Here is a 14,977-nt window from a genome sequence, read left to right as displayed (position 1 = left end):
TGGTAAATCCACATCCTTAGTTGAAAATTATTGGACTCTGTTCTTTTTCTTTTGAAATAATGTTTAGGGAAGATGGTAATGGCTACAAGTTTATGTTGTTCCATATTATACTGTCATCAGTCATTATGTTACATATATAATTAATGTCAGGATATCTCTACCCAAAACAGGTATTGACACACAATCAATCTAAAAAAAGTAGCAGTGTTTGATACCCTCTATAAATATCTCAGATATATTTAAACCATATTGGTGTTCCACTCTTTATCCCACAGACTTCTGTGGTTTTCAGAAAATGACTTAATTTTGTGCTTCTCTCTTAAAGTGCAAAAATTGGCTCTCTTTTTTAAAATAAGTTTTTTTCTTCTCTTTGGCTAGGGCTAGTCAATATAAATGAAGCCACAATACTAATATGTATTTATTATGTGTTGAAATAGTGATAACAAGATGGATTCTGAATTAAAGCTATGGGTGACATGGCTCATTTGTAACTTGAGGCCTGATGATTCAAACTTACCACCAGTCATTTTCATGTGCCTGGTAAGTTTTCCATTTGTCTTGGGTCAAAATTGGCTAATTTGCCCCAAACTTGGTTATTAATAAGAACACGGATTTTATATGCTGAAAACTGTTATTCTAATTCTATCCTCATTTCGTTCTGAAATACTGCCTGACATCAGAAAAGAGATAAGCTTAAGCTTGTACACAGGATACATAATAAAGTAGATCAGAGTTCCTGTTAGAGGTGCCCTCTAAGGGTGCCCTCTTAGAAAAACTTAATTGCACTTAACTATTTTTTTTCGTAATTGACTTAACTGAGAATGTTTCTGAAAGTTAGACTGATCACATCCATTTCATATTTCTTGGGAAAGACTTCAACTATTCACATACCTTTGCTAGTCTGCTAAATTTCTACTAGAATTGTTCTACTAAAATTTCCTTAAGATTTATGGAGTGCCAGTATCAACATTAATTTGATTTTAATGCCTTAGAATCTCACATATACTATATAGATGGCATTTGACCACATTATGTAATTATTAACTACAGACCTCTAAGTAAAGTGGTTCCACTACACTTTCAATGAATTTACTCCACCTTCTAGGCGTTATTATTATTATTGTTTTTTTTTTTTACCAATAGTGCTTAATAAAACCCCAAATTATGTCCCATATGTTTTACAGTCTATATATTCAGGAGATGAGAACATAGCATGCACCCTAAATACACCACAGAGGTAAAAAGAATAAATTCAGGAAATTTTTACTCTAGTTGCTTAAACCTAATAACTAATTTGCTTTCTTTCTCTGTCCTTAATTGGAGCAATACAGGCAAGCTATTTTCCTCATGTAGGCAAAGCTTTGGTCGTTTTGAAGAAAAGAATATAAACAAATGATGAAAAAATATTCAGATACCATTTTTCTTGTCCTTACGACTTGCTAAAAAAGGGTCCAAAAAAAAAAAAAAAAAAAAAAAAAAACTTCTCGAGAAATATGATTTGGAATTTTGGTAAAAGTCAATCCTTTAAAAATGTCTTTTAATACAATTCTATAGTTACATGAAGTGAAAGTCAGTCGTGTCCGACTTTTTGCGACCCCGTGGACCGTAGTCCACCAGGCCCCTCCATCCCTGGGATTCTCCAGGCAAGAGTACTGGAGTGGGTTGCCATTTCCTTCTCCAATAGAAAAAACCTAAAACACTTTAATACTTAAATGAGTATTTTAACCAAACATGATTTGTGTATCAACAGAGCTAGGATGAATGGAATTGAAATTTTTTATATGGTTGTTTCCATTGTGTACATTCAAATCTGTCCAAATAAGCTCATTAAATAAGTGAAATGTATTCTCTTTGGTTTTTTTTTTTTTTTTGAGTAATATCACAATCTACTTCTTTGAATAATAAAAGCTATCCATCTCAATTCTCTAGTCATAGCTACATCTCTGATTTTTGCCCTGAACCTCAAGAAGATGTAACATCTAATTCAATTCTGCAGCAAAACTTATGCAAATATATTCTTTTTCATTCTCTCCTAACCCATCTAGCCAAAGCTTTTCAATCTTGTAGACTTTATTGAGTCATTTATTAAATGGAAAGTTTTAGACTTATTTGGGACTTCTCTTTTAATAGTATCTCCATTTAATTTTTTTTCTGAGTTATAATCTTTACAAATGGATGGTATCAGAAGAAAGAACATGAGAATCCCTTATCTGCCTGACATGCAAGTGATATGCATTGCTACAATCAACAAAATAAGTTTATTTGAGGTGTTTTTAAAGGGATTATACATAGACCATTTCCATTTATTTATAACCCCAGGTCAGTGATTATTTCTAAATTACATTTTTTAAAAGATAGAGTTACTTAAAGCTACATTAAAAAATTAATAAATAGAAACTTAAACAGATTTTAAAATCCAGAAGAAGAAGCTCTCACACCCTGAGACTGTAGAGCCCAAGGGGAAGAAGAAAGACTCCTCCTCTTTCTGAGCAAAACTCATCCAGTAAGAAGCCATGGATTCTTTACTACAGCTTTCTCAACATCTCTGTCCCTCTGTAAAAGCATTCTCTTTCCCCTGCCTTTCAGAGAGCTGCCTTTAGCTAGTCATGATTGTAGACCCTTGACTGCGGTTCTCCATGGAACCTGAATAAACAAATATTGGTTGAAGAAATATCCGACAGACTATTTGTTACAGATTGACAATTCCCACAGTCATTTTGTCAATGTCAGAGACAATGAACCACATAACTGGGGCTAGAATTTCTAGTGTCTTAATTTTTGTAGGCATTGTTGTAAAGAAGGGGCATTTGCTGACAAGCTGAGTCAACAAAAGTCCATCTAGTCAAGGCTATGGTTTTTCCAGTGGTCATGTATGGATATGAGAGTTGGACTATAAAGAAAGCTGAGTGTAGAAGAATTGACGCTTTTGAGCTGTGGTGTTACAGAAGACTCTTGAGAGTCCCTTGGACTGCAAGGAGATCCAACCAGCCCATCATAAAGGACATCAGTCCTGGGTGTCCATTGGTAGGACTGATGTTGAAGCTGAAACTCCAATACTTTGGCCACCTGATGCAAAGAGCTGACTCATTTGAAAAGACCCTGATGCTGGGAAAGATTGAGAGGGGGAAGAGAAGGGGACGACAGAGGATGAGATGGCTGGATAGCATCACAGACTCAATGGACATGGGTTTGGGTGGACTCCGAGGGTTGGTGATAAACAGGGAGGCCTGGAGTGCTGTGGTTCTTGGGTCGCAAAGAGTCAGATACGACTGAGCAACTGAACTGAACTGAACTGAACTGAGTCTCTAAGACACAGGAACTATCTATAACTCTCTGAAAAATCTGGAATAAATCACTTAGCTTCAGTCCCCACACTTATGAAACTGAGACATTAATCTCATCATTAATGGGAAAAACAATGTGTTAACATATAGTGTTTAAAATTCTGCATTAGCATAATGCCCTCATGAGTTTTGCTATGTTCTCACTTCATATGAATTCTTGTTGCTTATTATTTTTATTTCAACTTAATTTTTAAAAAAATTAAAGGTATTTCATTAAAAAAATATACTAGCATTACAATGGGAAACAAGGATGCTTTCATAAACAGCAGACAACCAAAAAATAAACATTTTGAAAATGAAGCAATGCTACAGAGTCCTATCTAAATACCTAAATATCGAGTCAGCTGAAGATTTTGAGCCTGAGGATTTAACTTTGTTAAGAAAGGAAAAAATTATAAAGAAACTGTGGTACCAAACAGAGACGTTCTCTTTGACTCAATAAGGTCAGAAAAATGGAAAGAAGTACTTTTTCTGTCTGTGTATATCCTATAACAACAACTCTATGTGCCCCATACTTTGTGAAACATTAAAGTGTTCAACACAGTACCCGCCAATGCATTTTGACAATTACACAAATTTAAAATAGTAGTTTTAGCAAATTAAAAGTCTTTATCAGTACAATTAAATAGAGCAATTTCATCTAGGGGCCCATTTTCCCAATAATTATTTTAATAAGTTCTGATTAGTTTGATAGGTCAGTTATAGTATCCCTCTTTTAAGCATCTGGTAAAATAAAATAAGTACCAATAGCACAATGATTCTAACAAATGTAGAAATACTATACCTCCTGATACTATACTGTACTACTGAGACCATCCACCAGATTTTTATTTTGACTATTGTATTTTTCAGTTCTAAAATTTCCTTCAGATTGGTCTTTGTAAATTTTCTTTGCTGATAATTTCTATTTATGTGCTGAAACTTTTTATTCATATTTATTTATCTTTTGCTTCAAGTATGTTCTTAATTCTCCATTAAAACTTTTCAGGATTATTTTAAAATATGTATCAATAATTTTAATGTTTCTATTATCTTGTTCCTGGCATTTATTGCCTTTTTTCTCATTCTCTTTATATCTTCATGGTTCATGATATGATGTGTGCTTTTTGCTCTAAACCTAAACATTGTTGTACTATTTTATGAGACAGCATGTTTTAGCCAGTGTTGAAGCAAAGATTACATCAAAGTTCACGGGTATTGCAACAGAGCAGAAAGATCACACTGCAATATACACTCAACCACACTGAAAGGAAAAAGTAAGGAGTCTTCAAGAGCTGGGAATGGGGGGCAGATTTTGGGCCATGTGTGTTTGCTAATTAGCTTCACCCAAAGGCAAAGTAAAATTTCTGGAATCTTGGAGTAGGGTAGCCATAGATTTTGCTCTTGGCTCTAGTTGAGTATTATGGTCTAAAGTCTCTTTCCTAACTTTTCGGCTACAGAGAGCAAGTGTTTGTTGGGGTGACATTTATCTGTGTCCATTGGTGTTGTCAGTCTTTCCTTTGCAAGCCTGTGATATGATGCAAAGAGAAACTTTGGGTCCTGAAGTTTCTATCTGCTCTTCTTTCTTCTCTTCATCTTTCTTCTCTTTTAAAGAAAGAAAAAGTAAAGACCCACGGCTTTTAGTTGAACTAAAACTGAAATCTGTTTAGGAAGAAGAGTGGGGAAAGTACATCTGCTCCATATTCCTGGAAGCAGAAATATAATATACTTTTATTTTAAAATGAATAGTTCTTATTAGCTTCAACTGAATATTTTGGCTTGGAAGGGCAAACTTCTCTTCACTGGCCTAAAATGTGCTGCTGCTGGAGATCTAAGCATTACATAGCATTTTAAAAAAAATCATGAATGACAGATAGTGTTCCTCAACGATCTTTTTATACTCTCAATTTTACATGACAGAATGTTAAGCTTGGTGAAAAGGTAACTATGTATGACACAGTATATAAGTTCTTAAGTTCAATGCACCACATATTGGATCTTTAATACTGGTCAACTTGCTTTATCTCATCTAAATGTTATTTCCTCATGTATAAGACTGAAAATTAACATTATACTCACAGGTTGTTGGAAATATTAGATATGATGACACATGAACTTTTATCATGTTATTGCACTGTTGTTCAGTCACTAAGTCATGTCTGACCCTTTGCAAACCCATGGCCTGCAGCACTCCAGGTTTTCCTGTGCTTCACTATCTCCCGGAGTTTGCTCAAACTCATGTCCATTGAGTCAGTGATGCCATCCAGCCATCTACACAGTGGATATAAATGCTAAATTGTTGTTTTTATATAATTTACCTTGTTCTTTATTCTATTCCTTTTATTTAACTTCTATTTTTATAACATTTATATGCAATTTTTAAAGGTCTCTTTCCTTTTGCAATTATTACAGAATACTGGCTATATTCCCCATGTAGTACAATACATCCATGTAGCCTATCTTAGAACCCAGAGTTTGCACCTCTCACTCTCCAATACCTATATTGCCTCCCAGCTTCCCAGTGGTCTGGTAATCACTAGCCTGTGCTCTATATCCATGAGTTTGCCTTTATACTTACTAGTTTATTGTATTTTTTTAGATTCCACATATAAGTTATATCATACAATATTTGTCTGACATTTCGCTTAGCATAATGCCCTCCAAATCTATCCACATTGCTGCAAATGGCTTTATTTCCTTCCTTTTTATAGCTGAGTAGTGTTTCATTGTATATATGTACAATAGTTTCTTTACCCATCCCTCTGGACATGTAGATTTCTTTCATGCCTTGGCTATTAAATAGTGCAGCTATAAATATTGTGGTGCATGTATCTTTTAACAAGTGCTTTTGATTTTTTATATGTATACATAGGAGTGAAATTGCTGGGTCATTCTTATTTTAGCTTTTTGAGGAATCTCTACATGGTTTTCCACAGAGGCTGCACCAGTTTACATTCCCGCCAGTGGTGTATGAGGGTTCCCTTTTTTCTATATCCGTGCCAACATTTGTTATTTGTGTTCTTTTCGATGGTATTATTTGTGCCTTTAGTTGTATATGTTTTTGAATTAGCAACTTGACCTAAGAATGGAAAGGAAAGTTTCAAGAAAATTCAAGTGTGTAGTATGAACAGCAGATTTACACCTATATTTGATTAACTAAAAAACATTGGCCTGGTAGAGGTAAATTATTTATAAAGGCAGAAATATATAACATGAACATGAAAATTTTAAAAATATATCTGTCTCAGGGTGAAAATAACTCCATGGATAAAATGGATTGTCAACAATTCCATCCCACAAATAACAAATGAAAAGATGTATGGGATGACACCCACACTGGAAGGTAAAAATTCACTAACATTGGATAAATTCATTTTCTTACTGATGTTTTTATGTTTGCAAATATAATCTCTTCCAGTAAAAAAATACTAAGAAGATGCTGCACATTGATGTGAACCAAGAATGGAGAGAACTTATAATTTTGTATGTTTTAGTATTCTGAACACTGAATTATATTTATTTGTTTGCATGCCCATCTTTATAACATGGAGGGTTAAGTACCTAAAAATTTAGGACTGTTCTCTTTTTTGCCAAGTACCATATATGACATAAAGGAAGAACTTTAATATATGTGTTGCCTGAATAAAACACAAGAGCCTTCACATTAGTTTATTTTTTATCATTCCCCGAACTTCTCTTTGCTTTTTTCTTAATCATCATGTATTTTATTTTCAGTAGTTTGGCAGAGTCCACGCCCCACTCCCTTCACATCCTACACTGATCCTTTCCTTTGTGGTTTCTCATATCACTTATATAAACTCAGAGGCTAGTTCATGAAAGTTCCTTTCCTTCCACTGATGTACCTGTAGCCTCATTCTTTGGTTCAGCTTAACTCTACAGGAATGTCCTTTCAGTCTTTGCTCTCCGATAACCTAAAATGCATGATCTATTATCATCATCATTCTAAGCTGCTTCTGATCTATGCACATGAGTTGGATTCACTGAAGACTCCAGTTGACGCATATCACTACCCTTGTCCTTACCCTAGGGTCCCCTTTACTCCTTTCTCTTTCCTCTTCACCTTGTGAACACCATTGTGTAGACTGAGTGACACAAGTGGGGAAAATGACAAAAACACAAAACCCTCTTGCCCGCTCCCTGTAGAGCTTTTGGTGAGCAGAGGGGATCTCTGCTGTCATTCCTGAAAACACATTTTGATGTTCTCTCTCTCTCTGTATTGCCAACACAGAGCTTTCAAAATACTTTCTGAAATGCCTCTGACATTCATAAAGACAAAAGTGCCTCATCACCCGGTGGCAGAGACCACCCTGCCAGAACCAGTTACTGCCACCACGGCTGACACTGTGCATAGAGCTTCTTTCATCCTGGCCAATATGTCAGCCTGAGTTTCCTAACCACTGGTGTTTCCGGAACCTTTAAACTCATTCCCTCAAGCTTGACAGCAATAGAACAAGATGCCAATCCTCCTGAATGTACTTATCTAGAAATTTCTTAGCCTATAATCTGAAGGAACGTTTAGGAAACAAAATTAAAGAAAACAAAACTTCCTTGTTTAAAAATGAAAAAAGTATAAAAATCAGGACATACAGAATTAGCTTAAAATTCTGTCTTCTCCTCAAGTGTTGCCTATATCCATATAAAATATGATGACTTCATCTCACCTACATCATTATTTAGATGACTCCATCTCACCTACACAGTACATATCTTTATTGGCTGGAACAAGTAACATAATCAAAGAACAAACAAAGAGGGAGTGGGAAGCTCACATAACTTTTAAATTGTTAAATTCAAATTCCTTACATAAAAGTAGATAAAGGGTAGGGAATGGAAAAAGATCTTCTTCACAATAATTCCTTTCCCCAGGATCCTATATTAAGTATTACAGTTTAAAGAGTTTATTCACAGATTCAACCAGCTCTCAGCCTTTGTTACCTCTCAGCATAATGAAAAGGTTCAGGACATATAAAAGGACAAGTGGTACAATGACCTTGTAACTGCAAAATCCCAGATCATCTTTGTAATCAGCATACCACTTAATCTCCCCAAAATCATTTATCATTCCTTTCTACTTAAAAAAGGAGAACTTTAAAACTGAGTATGATTTTTATAACAAGTAAACTGAGAGTAAAATTCATTTTATTTTATAAATTGCTGTTTAATACATATGCTCATTATAGAAGAGGAGTAACACACACATCACATCGGAGTGTGACTCAGAGGCAACTGACACTTGTTAATCACCAACTATATGTCCAGAATTACACTGGCGAGTGATGACTGGTGTTTAAAGATGACTCCTAAGAATTCCTCACCCTCTGTATGTACATACCTCAATCTCATCAATAGGTGGATATGATAATTCCTCCAGAATCTTGCCTTGCCTTGTGCCTATCATTTATTAATAGAATGCAGTGAAGAAGACACTGCCAGATCTGCATTTATATCTCCAGAGGACTAACAGCATCCAGTTTAATTCTTTTGGAATCTGGCTGCCATGTAAAGAAGCTCTCCTTCTGAATACCTATAAACTATGTAGAGACAGCCCCAGTCAATACCAGATATTCCATCTGCCCTAGCTGAAGTACTACATATGTGATTAAGGTCATCTTACAAATTCCTGCATCAACCTTCCTCCCAGTTAAATATACCAGTCCCTAAGTAGGTAAATGACTGCAGCCAACACAAAATTGAGCAGAAGACATACCTATCAGAGTCTTACCCTCAATTATCAGAAATGGCAAATTACAGTGGTTTTACGTAACCAAGTATCTGGTGATTATCTCCTCAGTAATATATAAATGAGACAGACTTTGATACCTGGAAATGAAGAGCTGCATAACAGAAACTGCATAACACAGGCCTTGGATCCAGGTGATTGCAAGAAGCTGGATGGGCAATAAGGAGACTGTTGATTGAGACAAGAGAGGCAATAAAGTGGCTGCGCTAGGAGGAAAGAAATCCAGTTCTAAGTATTGACGGGAAACTGGCAAAGTTTCTGACTTACTATAAATTACAGAAAATGTATCTGATTAAGGACATATCTATGCAGAATGTCAACAGTGCCAATTAATTTGATTACCTGTTTATGAGAAAACATTTTTTAAAAGTTTTATGAGCTAAAGGAGGAAATGTTCAATGTTGAAACAGAATTTAGAGAAAATATTTCATTTTAGGACTTTCTAGGTTGGAAAATAAATGTTTTTCTAATCCCCAGCCTCAAAGATAGAAATAGCCTCCAGCAAAGATCAAATGCAGGGCACTGGCAGTAAAAAGATCAAATCAAGGGTTGTTCTGTAAGACCTCTTTTTAAAACCTCAGAAAGACTGAAGGAGTTTTATATTGCATTCTCTCAGAATAAAAAATAGCTTCTTAGAATATTAAGGGCAGCATCCCTTAGAAACATGGCTTGCAGCCCAAAGCTGAGCAGGGCTGGTCTTGAAGATGTTGCAGGTATGGCTTTTACCTAATGAAATGAATTATAATTTGATGCATTAACTTAATACAGAGTTATTAGACTACTTGTACTAGCTGTGACTAAAGGAGATTAAGACATCTCAAAATGAAAGGAGGCTTCTAGCATGTAGCCAGCAAGTGTTTAGTATATCAGGAAGAAAACACTACTCAGCAGCAAATTGCAGTTATTTCTTATGATAAAGAAATGAGATCTTAAGAGAACAAGGCTAATACCTCAAAAGATAAAGCCAAAGGCTGAGGTTGGCCATGGGTCAGTAATTCATCCTCACAAACCCAAACTAGGTTTTATTAGAGGAATATTTCCTGTGTGCAGGAGGAGGCTCTGAAATCGAGTGATGGCCAGATTTTAGAATTGCTACGGAGCAGAAAGTACTATATGCCACCTACTCTTCCTCTCTTTGAAAAAAGTGTCTCTCCTGTTTTTCCCCTATCTCATGAATAACACTAGGCACAGATGACTAGTGTTTTAAATTATCATTTCTCTAGAGGAATTGGACTTACACCCAGGAAGCCGCCTCTAAACCCAGTCCTGATGCAGGTAACAAGCTGTGGACTTGTTATAGCAAGCCTAATGTTATAACGAGATAAGTTTTGTGGAGGTGTTGGAAGCAAATAGGTAGGGTTATTTTTTTTATTATTATTATTTTTTTTTTTTTGCATGACAAAGACATGGCTTCTTGTGGTAGATCTTCCTGGGATTGGATCCTAGAATTTTGACCCTTCCCCAGACTGCTTGCCTAAGAAAGGTATTTTACTTCTCTTATGAATGACCACTGACCTTAAGACTTTTTGAACCAATACAGTACAACAAATGGGACACTCAGAGAGTTCCATCCCTGGGTTTTAAAATGCCTGAATAGGCCATTTTTGTCATTTTGATAGTAAGCCTCCATGTAAAATGTGAAGACCCTTCTTCTGCAGAGGCCACAAAGACACAGAGATTCAGCATGCTCCCACTAATTCCAACAATCCCAACTGTTGTGCCAGACAGGTGAGTGAGGCTATCGCATGTCCTAAAATTCAAGTCAACATGCCCCAGCCAATACCACAGGAGTAGAGATGATTCATTCCCTGTGAGCCCTGTCCAAGTGGTGTAATCGTAAGTAATAAATTGTCATGTTTTTATAAGTCATGAGGCTCTGTCGAACTTTGTCACACACAAGTAGATATAGGCATTGCACACGTAGTCTCTCTTGCTATTCTCAGAAAACGTCTCTAATACAGCCTTTCATACTTCAAATCACTTTCTCCTGTTAAACTACACTGCTGTCCAAATGAAGATATTCATATATTCAGAAGACTGAACCAATATGAAGATATTATACTTGAATTACCTGAATTATCCCCTCATACTCCATTTGGCTACAAATGTTCATACATTCATGATGCCATTTGACCTTTAAGTTCTTGGACAGACACCTATTTCTCTAAGTTAATTTCAAGGCAGTCTACATGGAGTCAAGAGAATTAACTATGTGACCTTTGGAGTTCCCTTCCAGCTGTATGATTCTATGATTAATGCTGCTCACCAGCTTTCATGGCAGTACCTAATGGTGTTAACTCAACATATGAAAAAATTCATCCTGCAGTGCTCTTTTATAACTACATATCCTTAGAAAAATAAGGAAGTTTAAACCTTCATTTCAAGAATAAAGAATCAGAGAAATTTCAAAGGTATGGCAAGTCAAAATGTAGCAATAAGAAGCGTGTGCTCAAAGTTTGAAGTAAATAATCAATACATATATGAACATAAATGAACCCATTTCCTTAAGTGAAGTACCACCTTTAAAGTTAGATAAAGGAGGTACCACAGGACAAAGGTTTAGTGAATTTAGTTAGTATCACATGCCCCAAAATTTGATAATGTCAAATTATCAAAACAGAATCTCTGGTCAGAAACATATGTCTTATTATTTGGAATTTATAAATCATTTAATTTTTTTTTCTCTAATTAAATTTAATTAAAAGTGCTCTAGCAAAAACTTCAAACTCTAATAAAAGTTTAGCTGACTGGCCCATATGGGTATTTGATGACTAAAGAATGATAAAGGATATAATTACAATAATAAGAAAAATAATATTGATTTAGATAACTTTACAGTATTTTCACATTTTCAAGGAATTCACATTTTATACTCACCCCTACCCAATGAGGTAAAAGGACAAAAATTGAAGTTTTCAAGATATGAAGGAGAAATACAAAAATGTTTGCCTGTTTTGGTGTCATGCAGCTAGTTACCGAGAATTATATATATATATATATATATATATATATATATATTTATGTATATATTAGTTAATTTTAGCATAATTCAATCCCAACACTTTATAACTGTGAATGAAATGTATCCAACTACTCTAATGGTTAAATTTTACAAAAATAAAAATTATTTCCATGGTATAAATATTAACATGTTTTATTATACTACAAATTAGTCTGAAGGTCATTAGGATAGGAATCATTTCCCAAGTGTAACTAAGGTTCCTTGACAACAAGTAGCAGAAAGTGTCCTAATTTATTTAAGCATAAATATAGTGACTTTGCGGAAAGATATGGTACAATCACAGAATAGGAAGAATCACTCAGTCTCTGGGAAACACAGGATAGGATATGTTTAGAGAGCATAGTATCAGAGACTAGTGCACCTTATTCTGCTGCTGCTGCTGCTAAGTCGCTTCAGTCATGTCCGACTCTGTGCGACCCCACAGACGGCAGCCCACCAGGCTCCCCCGTCCCTGGGATTCTCCAGGCAAGAACACTGGAGTGGGTTGCCATTTCCTTCTCTAATGCATGAAAGTGAAAAGTGAAAGTGAAGCCGCTCAGTCGTGTCCGACTCTTAACGACCCCATGGACTGCAGCCCACCAGGCTCCTCCGTCCATGGGATTTTCCAGGCAAGAGTATTGGAGTGGGGTGCCATTGCCTTCTCTGGCACCTTATTCTACAGTGCTACAAATTAACTTATTTCTAGCTGTTTTCTTATCCTGGGTGTATCCCAACAAATGAAATTTCCTAGAAAGTTACAAAATGAGTTAAAGATAGAAAAAAATTAGATTGCCTTAGTAACATCTTAATGTTGCAAGATGTAGTGATCTCATCAGTATAAGACCCATCAGAATAAAAAGAAAAAAATATGAAAAATTCCCCCCAAAAATTACTGAACAGATGAAAGTAGGAAAGAATATTTCATGGTTAAATATAAGAGAATTAGAGTTTGAATAAGCTAAGTATTTTGGTAAAAGTTTCATTTGTTGTAGGTAACAGAGCTGGAGCTGGCATATATAGTTTTTTTCATATCCCACTATGCAATTTTGAATATATCTTCAATAGATGCAGACGAGGAGTGTGTTTGTAAATACGTATAAAATCAAGTAAAATAGATCACATAATTGTTTTCAAGAATAATAGTCTCATACATGTGTTTAGATCACAATATTGTGATTATTATAAAGTGGTTTTGAATTTATGACTGAGGAGTTTAAAGTAACACATACAGCATAGTTATCTTAAAGTGACATGTTTTCCTTTGCAAAAATTAACAAATCTGTTTGTAAGTCTAGGTTGTACCAGGCCAACTTAGAGAGAAAGCAAACAAAATCTATCCCTGTTCTAAACTGAATGTTTGTGTCCCTCCTAAAATTAGTATGTTGGAACTTAATCTCCAATGGAAGGATACTTGGAGGTAAAGTTTTTGAGAGGTAAATGGTCATGGGGTGGAGTCCTCCTGAATGATACAAAAGCCCTTTTAGAAGAGAGCCCAGAGAGCTTCCTTATCCTTTCTTACACGTGAAAACACAGGATGTGTATCCTCAGCAGACATCAAATATATTGGTGCTTTGATCATGTACTGTAAGAATTAAATTTCTATTGATTATTGGTCACCCACTCTGTGGTATTTTTGTTATAGCAGCCTAAAGTAAGACAATCTCTTTGAAACCCAACTTAATTTCTTTGAATCATTTAAAAGTTTATGTTCTTATTCTAGTTCCCAGTGTTCCAATGTTCTGTATATGACTTTAAAATCCCCATCTATTAGCTGTGTTTAACTTGACTTCATATGCATGTGATTGATTTTCAGACAGAAGGGGATTGTGTGAGAGGTGGTATAGAACGACGACCAAGGGTCTAGATCTCTGGATAGACTGCCAACCTTCAAATGTTGGCTCCTACAAGCTTTTAGATGACGCAAGTTCCTTAGTCTGTTGAATGGAGATAATAACAGCTTTACTGAAGAGTTCTTATAAAGAATAAACTCATTAATCTACACTTGTAAATACAAAGTTACATTATCCAAAGTCACATTATTTTTAACAGCGACACTTTGTACTTCTGTAAAGGCACTGACTGCTTAATAGTCAAATTTTCTAAAGTATGTTAACATAAATTTAACCACCATTAGAAGAAAGTAGTTATTATTTTGAGCTCTTTGATTTTTTTTCAGGCAATGCCATAAAATTCTGTATATTTGTTTCTGAACCGATCTAATAATAAATTGAAAAGTAATGTAGGTGTTGTGAATTCTACTAATGAAAGAAAGAGCTGCAATCCTGTGTGCTGATAGCTGCTTTGGTGTGGAGCTACAGCAGAAGCCTTATTTAAAGATTTCTTTAGCTGCTCATTAGAATATTCCCTTATCTAAAAAATATATTTATTGAGTACCTTCCTGGTGACAGGTGATATTCTGTTCTCTGGATAAAATACTGCACAAGACAGACATATTTTCTGTTTTCATAGAATTTATATTCATAGAAGAAAGATAATAACCAAATGCAAGGACATGGAAACAACCTAGATGTCCATCAGCAGATGAATGGATAAGAAAGCTGTGGTACATATACACAATGGAGTATTACTCAGCCATTAAAAAGAACACATTTGAATCAGTTCTAATGCGATGGATGAAACTGGAGCCTATTATACTGAGTGAAGTAAGCCAGAAAGAAAAACACCAATACAGTATACTAACACATATATATGGAATTTAGAAAGATGGCAATGATGACTCTGTATGCGAGACAGCAAAAGAGACACAGATGCGTAGAGGGGACTTTTGGACTCTGAGGGAGAGGGTGGGATGATTTGGGAGAATGGCACTGAAACATGTATACTATCATGTAAGAAACGAATCACCAGTCTATGTTTGATGCAGGATATAGG

The sequence above is a fragment of the Budorcas taxicolor genome, chromosome 15 (assembly GCF_023091745.1).
Source record: "Budorcas taxicolor isolate Tak-1 chromosome 15, Takin1.1, whole genome shotgun sequence".
Classification (NCBI taxonomy): Eukaryota; Metazoa; Chordata; class Mammalia; order Artiodactyla; family Bovidae; genus Budorcas; species Budorcas taxicolor.
Note: the sequence above shows the minus strand (reverse complement) of the source record.